This window comes from Emys orbicularis, chromosome 6 (assembly GCF_028017835.1).
Source record: "Emys orbicularis isolate rEmyOrb1 chromosome 6, rEmyOrb1.hap1, whole genome shotgun sequence".
Taxonomy (NCBI): domain Eukaryota; kingdom Metazoa; phylum Chordata; order Testudines; family Emydidae; genus Emys; species Emys orbicularis.
Genome location: NC_088688.1, coordinates 28,630,246 through 28,642,892, shown reverse-complemented (window position 1 = coordinate 28,642,892; position 12,647 = coordinate 28,630,246).

The following is a 12,647-nucleotide window of genomic DNA, read 5'->3' as shown; positions in this document are numbered from 1 at the left end:
CACCTAGCCTAATTCGATATGGCCATTTCGAATTTAGCGCTACTCCTCTCGTTTTGGAGGAGTACAGAAGTCGAATTTAAGAGAGCTCTATGTCGAACTAAATAGCTTCGTGGTGTGGACGGGTGCAGGGTTAATTCGATGTAACGGCGCTAAATTCGACATAAAAGCCTAGTGTAGACCAGGCCTAAGGGTATGTCTACACTACGGGATTAATCCAAATTTATATAATTCGAATTTGGGAAACAGATTGTATAAATTCGATTGTATGCGGCCACACTAAGCACATTAATTCGGCGGTGTGCGTCCACGTACCGGGGCTAGCGTCGATTTCTGGAGCGTTGCACTGTGGGTAGCTATCCCATAGTTCCCGCAATCTCCTCCGCCCATTGGAATTCTGGGTTGAGATCCCAATGCATGATGGGGCCAAAAACATTGTCGCGGGTGGTTCTGGGTATATCCTCCCCCCTCTCCAGGAAGCAACGGCAGACAACCGTTTCGCGCCTTTTTCCTGGGTGAACAGTGCAGATGCCATACCACGGCAAGCATGGAGCCCGCTCAGCTCAAGACAGCAGTCATGAACATTGTAAATACCTCGCGCCTTATCGTGCAGTTTATGCTGAACAAGAACCTGGAAAACCAGGCGGTGAGGAACAGGCTACAGCAGCGCGGCGACGAGAGTGATGAGGATATAGACATGGAATTCTATCGAACCGTGGGACCCGGTGCTTTATGAGATCATGCTGTTAATGGGGCAGGTTATAGGCATGGAACGCCGATTCTGGGCCCGGGAAACAAGCACAGACTGGTGGGACCGCATAGTGTTGCAGGTGTGGGACGATTCCCAGTGGCTGCGGAACTTTCGCATGCGTAAGGGCACTTTCATGGAACTTTGTGACTTGCTTTCCCCTGCCCTGAAGCGCCAGAATACCAGGATGAGAGCAGCCCTCACAGTTGAGAAGCGAGTGGCAATAGCCCTGTGGAAGCTTGCAACGCCAGACAGCTACCGGTCAGTCGGGAATCAATTTGGAGTGGGCAAATCTACTGTGGGGGCTGCTGTGATGCAAGTAGCCAAAGCAATCACTGAGGTGCTGCTACACAAGCTAGTGACTCTGGGAGATGTGCAGGTCATAGTGGATGGCTTTGCTGCAATGGGATTCCCTAACTGTGGTGGGGCGATAGATGGAACCCACATCCCTATCTTGGCACCGGAGCACCAGGGTACCCAGTACATAAACCGCAAGGGGTACTTTTCAATGGTGCTGCAAGCACTTGTGGATCACAAGGGATGTTTCACCAACATCAACGCGGGCTGGCCGGGAAGGGTTCATGATGCTCGCGTCTTCAGGAACACTACTCTGTTTAAAGGGCTGCAGCAAGGGACTTACTTCCCGGACCAGAAAATAACCGTTGGGGATGTTGAAATGCCAATAGTTATTCTTGGGGACCCAGCCTACCCCTTAATGCCATGGCTCATGAAGCCATACACAGGCAGCCTGGACAGGAGTCAGGAGCTGTTTAACTACAGGCTGAGCAAGTGCAGAATGGTGGTTGAATGTGCATTTGGCCGTTTAAAAGGTCGCTGGCGATCGCTACTAACTCGCTCTGACCTCAGCCAAAGAAATCTCCCCATTGTTATTTCTGCTTGCTGTGTGCTCCACAATCTCTGTGAAAGTAAGGGGGAGACCTTTATGGCAGGGTGGGAGGCTGAGGCAAATCGCCTGGCTGCTGATTACGCACAGCCAGACACCAGGGCAATTAGAAGAACACACCAGGAAGAGCTGTGCATCAGAGAAGCTTTGAAAACCAGTTTCATGACTGGCCAGGCTACAGTGTGAAATTTCTGTTTGTTTCTCCCTTCATGAAAACCAGCCCCCTTTATTGACTCATTCATTCTCTGTAAGCAACCCACCCTCCCCCTTCCCCCAGCTTTCTTTCAAAGGAAATAAAGTCACTATCGTTTAAAAATCATGTATTCTTTATTAAGTGATTATAAACATAGGGAGAGAACGAAGAAGGTAATCTGGGTGAGGTTTGGGAGGAGGGTAGGAGGGAAGTAAAAGGCCACTGAACAAATTCAATATAATGACAGCCTTTTGGTTGGGCTGTCCACTGGGGTGGAGTGGGAGGGTGCACGGAGCCTCTCCCCCCCCCCGCGTTCTTACACGTCTGGGTGAGGGGGATATGGAACATGGTGAGGGGGGAGGGAGGTTATACAGCGGCTGCAGCGGCACTCTGTCATCCTGCTGCCGTTCCTGAAGCTTCACCAGACGCCGGAGCATGTCCGTTTGCTCACGCAGCAGCCCCAGCGTTGCAGCCTGCCACCTCTCATCTCGAGCGTCCCTCAAGACCTCACGTTCACTGGCATCTTTCCTAAATTTAGATACGGTGTCCTTCCACTCATTCAAATGAGCTCTTTCATTGCGGGTGGATTCCATTATTTCTGTGAACATGTCGTCTCGCGTCCTCTTTCTACGCCGCCTTATCTGAGATAGCCTTCGGGACGGAGGAGGGAGGCTTGAAAAATTTGCAGCTGCTGGAGGGAGGGTTGAAAGAAAGGAGAGAAGTTTTTAAACTGATACATTTTACAGAACAATGCTTATACTCTTTCATGGTGAAAAACACTATTCACATTACATAGCACATGTGATTTCAGTACAAGGTCGCATTTTCCATCTTAATATTGAGTGCCTGTGGCTTTGGTGTTAGAGATCACAGACGCAGGTCCGGGCAACAGAATTCAGCTTGCAGGCAGCCATGGTAAGCCAGTCTTTCGGCTTCTGCGCCCTCCTTTCCCACATACCAAGCAAAGCCTGTTGACTGCTGCGGTTTTCCTGTTAACCTTCAGCAGCAGAAAACAAACTAACCCCCCCACCATCCAATTCTCTGGGATGATCGCTTTATCCCTCCCCCCACCGCGTGGCAAGTATCAGGGAAGATCCCTGCAGAAACCAAACTAACCCCCCCGCCCCCCCTCCCGCCATGAATTCCGTGGGATGATCAATGTACCCCTCCCCCGACCGCGTGGCAGGTATCAGGGAAGATCCCTGCAGAAACCAAACTAACCCCCCCGCCCCCCCCTCCTGCCATGAATTCCCTGGGATGATCAATATACCCCTCCCCCGACCGCGTGGCAGGTATCAGGGAAGATCCCTGCAGAAACCAAACTAACCCCCCCGCCCCCCCCTCCCGCCATGAATTCCCTGGGATGATCAATGTACCCCTCCCCCGACCGCGTGGCTGGTAACAGGGAAGATCCCTGCTAGCCAAACGCGAAAAGCTCAGGGCCAATTCCCACCCCCCCCCCGTGCTTGGCTAACTGCAGGGAAGGATTTCTTTTCAGCCACAGGCAAACAGCCCAGTAGGAACGGCCACCTCTGCCCCTTAATTAAGTTCCCGTATTTCAACCAGGTTACCATGAGCGATATCACTCTCCTGAGGATTACACAGCTAGATAAAGAACGGATGTTGCTTGAATGCCAGCAAACACCGGGACCATACGCTGCCAGGCTTTGTCAGGCAATGATACCAGATTACTTGCTGCAAGCATGGCGTGGTCAAGTGTCCTACCATGGAGGACAGAATAAGGCTGCACTGCCCAGAAACCTTGTGGCAAGGCTTTTGGAGTACCTCCAGGAGAGCTTCATGGAGATGTCCCTGGAGGATTTCCGCTCCATCCCCAGACACGTTAACAGACTTTTCCAGTAGCTGTACTGGCCGCGAATGCATCCCAAGTCCTCAGGGCAAATTAATCATTAAAAAGCGCTTGCTTTTAAACCATGTTTTATATTTTAAAAGGTAAACTCACCTGAGGTCCCTTCCATGGGGTCATGGTCTTGGCTACTGGCTTGGGAGGCTTGGGAGGGTACTTCAGTCAGGCTGAGAAAAAGATCCTGGCTGTTGGGGAGAACGGAGTGCTGGATGCTCTCTGCAAGCTCGTCCTCCTTCTCCTCCTCCTCTTCCCCATCCGCAGAATCCTCAGGTGTAGCTGATGAGACTATCCCTGACCCGGAATCCACGGTCACAGGTGGGGTAGTGGTGGCGGCCCCCCCCCTAGAATTGCATGCAGCTCGGCGTAGAAGCGGCATGTCTGCGGCTCTGACCCGGAGCGACCGTTTGCCTCCTTTGTTTTTTGATAGGCTTGTCTGAGCTCCTTGACTTTCACGCGGCACTGATCTGAGTCCCTATTGTGGCCTCTCTCCATCATGCCCTTGGAGATTTTTTCAAAAGTTTTGGCATTTCGTCTTTTCGAACGAAGTTCTGCTAGCACTGAATCCTCTCCCCATATAGCGATCAGATCCAGTACCTCCCGTGCGGTCCATGCTGGTGCTCTTTTTCGATTATCAGCCTGCATGGTTACCTGCGCTGATGAGCTGAGGTATCTGTGGTATCTGTGGTCACCTGTGCTCTCCACGCTGGGCAAACAGGAAATGAAATTCAAATTTTCCTGGGGCTTTTCCTGTCTACCTGGCCAGTGCATGCGAGTTCAGATTGCTGTCCAGAGCGGTCACAATGGTGCACTCTGGGACAGCTCCCGGAGGCCAATACCATCGAATTGCGGCCACACTAACCCTAATTCGAATTGACAAAATCGATTTTGGCGCTACTCCGCTCGTCGGGGTGGAGTACAGCAATCGATTTTAAGAGCCCTTTATTTCGAAATAAATGGCTCCGCTGTGTGGACGGGTGCAGGGTTAATTCGATTTAACGCTGCTAAATCCGAATTAAAGTCATAGTGTAGACCAGGCCTAAGGTGCCACAAGTACTCCTGTTCTTCTTGCTGTGATGTAGTAACTTCTGCATTGCACTAGGTGGAGGCTGTGTGCAGATTCATAGGTTCAGAGTTTAAAGCCAGAAGGAACCTTAGATATCTAGCCTGACATTCTGTATAACACAGACCATTCATTTTCACCCACTTACCCCTGCATTGAGCTCAATAACTTGTGCTCGACTAAAGCATAACTTGTGTTTAGCTAAAGCATATCTTCTAAGAAGGCATCTAGTCTTGATGCAAAGATATCTAGAAGAGCTGGAGAATCCACTCCACTGATAGTTTGTTCCAATGGTTAATCACTCTCAGTGTTAAAAATGTGTGCCTCATTTCTAATTTGAATTTGTCTCGTTTCAGTGACCAGCCATTGGTTCTTGTTATGCCTTTCTCCTCAGATTGATGAGCCCTTTCTTACCCAGTATCTTCTCCCTGTGAAGATTCTTATACACTATAATCAAGTCACCTCTCAGCCTTCATTATGATAAACTAAACAGATTGAACTCGGATTGACAAACTAAACAGACTGAGCTCTCTTATGAGGCATTTTCTCCAGCTCCTGAATCATTTTTTGTGGCTCTTTTCTGCACTCTCTCTAATTTTTCAGCACCATTTTTGAAATGAGGACACCAGAACTATACACAGTATTTCAGTATCAGCCTCACCAATGCCACATATGGAGGTAAAATCACCTCCTTACTCCTACTCACCTGTTTATGCATCCCAGGAATGTATTAGCCCTTTTTGCCACATGATTGCACTGTGCTGATTGTCCACTATGACCCCTAAATCCTTTTCATTGTCACGGCTTTCCAGGATACCGTCCCCCATTCTGTCGGTATGGCCTGCATTCCTTCTGCCTAGATGTGGATTCCTAGATTAATTATTCCTTGCTCCTAGATCTGGGGTCGTGTTTCTCTGTTTAAGTCAGGGATGATGATGACCTGTTTGCTAGAAGAAAACAGTTCCAGAGCCAATTTAGCTGTATCAGGAGCCTACTTCAGAGACTCTTCAGGCTCTGTAATGGCAAACCCTTTTGATAATGTGATCTATGCTGTTTGAAGATACTATTTGTTTCTTTATTATTTTACTTGTCTTCGCCCATATCCAGGACTTGGAGTCCTTATTCAATGTGTACTCATTGCTTACACTAGCAACCTCCCCAACTCCTTCTTCCCCACCATCTCACAGTGAAGTCAGTCTTCTCTGTAGTCTAGACACTTTCTCTCCTTGAAACTAATTGATAGGATGGAAGAATATTGCAAATTCATAGTTGCAATAGTCTAATATTGCAATAGTCATAAGACTATTCACATGAGGTGAAATTCATCCCTGTGCTGAAGGGAAGTGGAACTTAAGTGATGTAGATGACTGATTTTTACCTGACTCATTTTTTCCAGGTTCATTATCCATTGTATGCCCAAACAAAATCTGTGAAACTAGTTTTTGTTCTAGCAACTATTTTGCAACAGTTTTTCATTACAGCAACTAAGGGTCATTGCTGATTATTTTCATTATACATTAAGAAGTGCACCCAATGTTGCACCCTTTTCTATTAAAGTAGTGTTGTGTGAAAACATCTGGAAAAAGAAGCAAAAGGCCAACCATAAGGCAGAAATTGTCTTGTCCAAAATGAGAATTCCACCACAAGAATTATTAGTGTAATGCTTGATTCACTGGACTACTGATATTCTGCCTAGTCTGGAGATGGCATGAAATGCTGCTGTCTGTATTTTAATTCAAACTAAGGTTAGCCAGTATATAATTACATCCGTGATATTTCCCTGCTGGCTTTTGATACTTTTACAGGATTGATATGTTGGGTTTCTCCATAGTTTACAAGGCTTTAAATGGCCTTGCATCTTCACTTTTGTCTGAGTTCATTATCTGTTATGTTCCCAAGTATAATCTATGCTCTGTGATTGCTGCGGATGCCAAGGACCAAATCACAGTTGGGTGGAGAAAGAACACGTTGTCATTATGGTTTTTAATTGTGACATTCACTCTCTCTCTCTCTGAGCGTTTCTGGATTTGTATGGGAGTGTTAATGTCATCTGGCTTTTTCTAATTAGCTGCAATTATCTGCTTTGCTTTCAAGGTATTTATTACATTTCAGGGATTAATGTAAAACGCCTTGGGATGCATCTCCATAAAATGTGTCAAATGACATTAATGTTGTACTGACTACAACTCAAATGATTTTCTCCCAAGGGACCTCTCAGAATGTTTTCTTATATACTCTAATATGTGTGCTGCAGTATCTAGGTAAAACAAACAAAAGTGAAATGCTGAAAGAATTTCCTAGCTTGCATGAATTCATGTAGACTAAACTCGAGGGGACGTTTTCATCATTCAATGCCTACATTGAATTTTGAGGGATTAAGTGTGACTTGAGTGGTGCAGCCTCATGTTGGTCCGGTGCCCAGGGCGGAATTTCACCCAATATGCCTGCATGTGCCAGCAGGTTTTTTATGTTATTTATTAATTATTTAGGGCTAAATCATGACACCTTGTCCTGTGTAAGGAGTGGCATGCAGCTGGCACAGCACTTAAATGGCCTACGGTAGGCCAGTATGTAGGGGAAGACATATATACTTTATGTGGCAGGGAATAGGACTCCATTGGTCCCAAATAGGCTAGCAAAGAAGGGGCTAATAGGAGTAGGCGGAGGAGGGGCCATTGCCTCTGTGCTTTATATGGATCCAGTGACACAAAACCACACATAGCATACAGATGGGCTGCACTAACGTTTAAGTTGTTTTTGGGGTGGGGTATCTGTCCCTCACAAAACCTAAAGACAAAGAGGGTAAAGTTTTTCAACATGCCTAAGTGATTTAGGAACCAAGGTGCCATTGATATTTTTTAATGGGACTTAGGTTTCTAAGTCACTTAGGTGCTTTTCAATATAGTATCCACAGTCTACTCTGGCTTTGTACAGCAAGTTGAATGTCAACTATGAGGCTTTGATACTTCCAGTTCTACTGGTATATCTGCATTATTATTATTGGAAATATTGTTATTAATTGATCAGAAAACAAAACTCTTCCTGTGAGAAATTTTGAATGAAAAATCTTTGCTTAAAATGTTTCAGGCAAAATTTTTCGATTTTCCTTCAGGAAGTTTCAAAACAATTTGGAACAAAAAATATAATAAATGCCTCTCAATAAAGAAAACAAAATGTCCTTTATTTTGAAGGAAACTAGAAAAAAGGCTGACAGACAAAACTTGACATAAACAGAAAGGCTTTCAGAGTTATGTTTTTCAAAGTACAACGGCATTCTTAGGGCCATCTGAAATTCATCAAGATTTTGTCAGGTTGCACAAGAGGTTTGTAATTAGTTCTGTCTGCAGCTTCAATGCTTCTCATAATGTGCTTTCTTCTCATAGAGACACTGTCAGCTCTAACTGGACCCAAAATTTAAGTTTTGTGAAAATAAGCTTTTGCAAATTTAAGACAGTGAGCTAGATTCTTTGCTGTGGTCAAGAACACAGTACAACTTGTGGGTGTGGGTAGTAGTATTTAATGCACGCAAAGCTGACATATAGCTCACTTTTGCACTCCCTGATTCTGGGCTGGCTCTATGTTGGTCCAGACCCCCCAATATTAAGTAGAGCAGCCTGAAGACTGAGCTACATTAAACTAGCTACCAACAACCTCAAAACGCCAATTTGGCAGGTGGGTTCAGCTGTGTTTAAAGGAACGTTGGCCTTGCCTCTTGGCAATGGCCACATCATAGCTAAGCTGGACCCCCAGTATTGGTGTGATTTTCCTATTACTGGTTACACTGGCTTTAGAGCCCATTTGCACCAGCAGTTTAACTCAAGGCAGCTGTACTGTAGCAAAGACTCTGGGCCACTATGCTCCTATGATATTTTAAAATAATGAAATAATACAAATATTTCTGTTTGTATGCTTGTATTAATGGTGATTTATTTGTACTTTTTTATTTGAAAATAATAAATATTCATGCAGTATTTACACCCCATATTATGCAGCTAAAAATGTATAGAACCTGTCTATAAATAAAACTGAAAGTGACTAACCTTTTGTCATTTTCCAGATTATGCTCTAGAGCCATAGCTATATAAGGATGGAGAGCATATCACATGAGGGCTTTTAAAAGGACTTCCATCCCAAAAGGTGGCATTCATTCCAAATTATCTTTTAATCCTTTCTGAGTCTAGGCTTATTCAGACGGAGGACCCCAGGAGTGGAAGCCAAATGATGATGTTTCTAATTTGAGGCGAATACCTAGAGAGCAGTTTATAGCTGACAAAAATGTTCATTGTACAGCTCTGTTGAGACTTCAAGCTAGCAAATGGTTTGGAGAAGTTTTGGATGATAATGGAAGAAGAAAATACACAACAATTCCAAGAATAGAAAGCTCAAATCTAGGCTCTAATGTAATAATAAATCTAGAGGCCCCAAATAAGACTGGGGTCCCATTATGCCTGACACTGTACAGGCACATAGTAAGAGACAGGTATACTCCTCAGCATATTTACTAAGGACTGTATTGTGCCTCTAAGGCACTGGCGTAACCACTACAGCAAGAGAGCCAAGAAGCACTGGGCCTGAAAAAGACATAGTGGTTGTTACCCTGCTACAATAGAAGTCAATGACAAAACTCCCTGTAAACTGATGGAATGACTCAGCAGAAAAAAGTCAGTCAGCAATGTTTTTTTCCTCAAGGGTTAGTATTTATAATATCTTAGTAAAATAAGTTAACAGAGTGAGTAGAAAATTCCCCTGTTTAGGATTCATCCCAGTCCTATGAGCTTTTTATTGTGGAGCTCAACCTTCCCAAAAGTATTTTTTCCCTCTCCCAAGCAGACACTCTTAGGGTATGCCAACACTTACCGTGTTAAACCATACCTAAAAAATTAACATAATTATAAATTCTAATGTAGACACAACCATGCTGTCTGGAGTGGCTCATAACTCTGAGTGCCTGTCTCAGGGCAGACTGTCAGAAAAAAGATTGTTCCAGGACACAAACTTTTGTTGCTACTTGGGTTAAACACAACTAACAACAAACATTTGTGCCCTGTTTAGGCTAGAATTTGCAATAATTGGTTAATATGTTAAAATATGAGTAAAAATTCCAGAGTAGACATATTTCATAGTGTAGACATAGGCTTATAGACCTTCCCCTCTCATCTGCGCAAGGGTAGGGGGAAGCTGAGCTGAAGTTAAAATAGCCCTTTTTCTCCAGGACTCCGAGGGCCAGATTTTCAAAGGTATTTAGGCACCTAAAGATGTAGACAGGTACCTAGCGAAATGGGAGTTAGGTGCCTAGTCGCTTTTGAAAATCCCACTAGGTGCTTAGCTGCATCTTTAGATGCCCAAATAGCTTTGAAAATCTGGCCGCCAGTGACTTCATTGGAAGCAGGATTCATGTTCAATACCACAGTTCCAAAGAGCCCAGCTGCTGTGCCACCCTTGAAGAGGGTGCAACAAATGCAAGCCTTTGTGCCCAGCTAGCTCCATAGCCACTCTGGAGAGGTTAGCACCACTATGCATACTAGACTTGCGCTCAGTGAAGCACATGGTCCACCTTGGCTCTTATGCAGGTATGGAATAGTTCAGGAAGCTCCATGTGCTTTCTGTGTTCCCTGTGCACATGCTTGCAGGGCTGGGCACAATCTAGTCCTAACAGTTCTTATTACGAGAAAGAAAATGAGAAACTGCAGGCACTGCAGATGTTATGTTGGAGTGGAATTCCCAGATGCAACATGTATGCTTTGTTTCCAGTAAATGGAAAATTGCCTGGACCCAGACAAATACGTTCCAGAATAAACACAGGAAAAGATTTGTAATTATAGACTAGCACTGATCTACTTTATTGGTCCTTAAACACTTAGGCCCAGATCCTCAGCTGATGTAAATTGCAGTAACCTTATTGACTTCAATGGAATGTGCCAATTTACGCCAGCTGAGGAATTGGCTTCCACTGTCTACAAAGTCAGAATTGACAATCAGCTACTTCATTTTTATCTCAACAGATTTTTTGATAATGTGTGCATTATATCAGTCAAATAAATACACAAAAGAAAGCCAAACAATTCTGTAACAATGAGCAGAAGAGCTTGTGCAAATGGCAGTTTTTCCTACTTTAAAATGAGTTAACATATTTAAAGTGGTAGCCATGTTAGTCTGTATAATCAAAAACAACGAGGAATCCTTGTGGCACCTTAGAAACTAACAAATCTATCTGGGCATAAGCCCACAAAAGCTTATGCCCAAATAAGTTTGTTAGTCTCTAAGATGCCACAAGGACTCCTTGTTATATTTAAAGTAGGGCAGCAACTTTCTAAAACAACTTTACTCTTTCCAGACAAGCTACAACGACATGATGATCTATTAAAAAAAAAAAAAAAAAAAGATCATTTGGATCAGTTGCACATCAAGCTCAATGTTTGTAAAGTGCTTTGGGATGAAAGGTAAATTGTTGTAAGTAAACATAAATTTTTCTTAGGATTATTTTTATTATTTTCCAGATCAAGCCTAAGTGACACAGTTTGGTGTATTTCAACTTCCTTGACTTTCTGATTAATAATATTCACTGTGACAAACATTTTTTTCTTCACTTTTGCACAATGTTGTAAGCATGTGTCATATTTTTCAAAACTCAGGACCTAAATTACTCCTTGGAATATGTGAGGAAGTGGGCCTTAAGGATTTGTGTGCAGCAAACATGCATTTGTGAACTCAAAACAGATTCCCAACACTTAGCTCATGTATGTTTTATACAATTGGCTTTGGCTCATATTCTTAGGTGTAGAGTTTTGAAAATGTGGTCCTTAACCACCATATTTGGCACTAACTCGGACCAATGTTAGCAGCCTCAGCAAAGAGGCCAAAGAATGACTGGGTCATGGAAACTGAATTACCCTCTTACCTTTGGCCATGGACGCTGCTGTCAAGCATTCATGCCCATTGCACAAGATGTATAGCAGCTTCCTGGGAAAAGGGGAACAAGATGTCATGCTCTTAAGTCAGACTGTTTAAGGGAAGGTTGGTGTCTAGTAAACTTATCAGCATCTATAATTTAAATAAAGGTGAGACACTTGACAATAAATGTATAACTGGTTGGATGACACAATGAAGGTGTTGTGCTGGCATAGTTGCATCTGGCAAGATGCAAGAAAGAATCCAGAGGGTGATGTAACCATCTTGTTTAAATCTGGCCTTAAATTTAGATCTCCCTTTCCAAACTGCATATAAATGAGTGTCCTGGGAATGGGGTTAAGATGGGACCAAGATTAGTTTATCACCAATTGTCCTGCTATGCCATAGAGTCCCTTTTGAGCTAGTCAAGTTCCTCTCTGCAGTTGTACTGGAGTCGCTAAAGCAGATTGTTTTTGAAGATGGCAAGTCTTCTGGTATAGCTCTGATTTTGTGGCTAGAATGACAACCATAAGTCTAATAGTGGTTTCTGGGTCAATTCAATGCAGCTTGGGTTTAGATTGGGATGAACTGAAGGTTACACCCTTCTCGTGGACTCTCAGTAGCTTTAGGGAAGGAACATGTCTTTCCTGTCAGGGAGATGGTTGTTTCAGTTGCTTGCCCTATGAGGTAAATGGAGCCAAGACACTTCTAGAGAGTTCTAAGTGAAAATACTGTTCTGCTGACTGTTCTATTCTATTGATGGCTTGGTAGGACTTTATAATGATCTTCTGTCCTTGTATATCAGTATAGTAGCCTTGAATGCCCTGACTCCATCTCCACAGGTCACTCTGGTGTCCAGATGATGAGACAGATGTAGTGTAAGGGAGGGCAGCTAGCAGAAATCATACACTGAGTCTGACTATTTGGTCCCTTAAAGACTTTTTGAAATCATATGCTGTGGTTCCGCAGAAAGTAAGAAAGCATTTCATT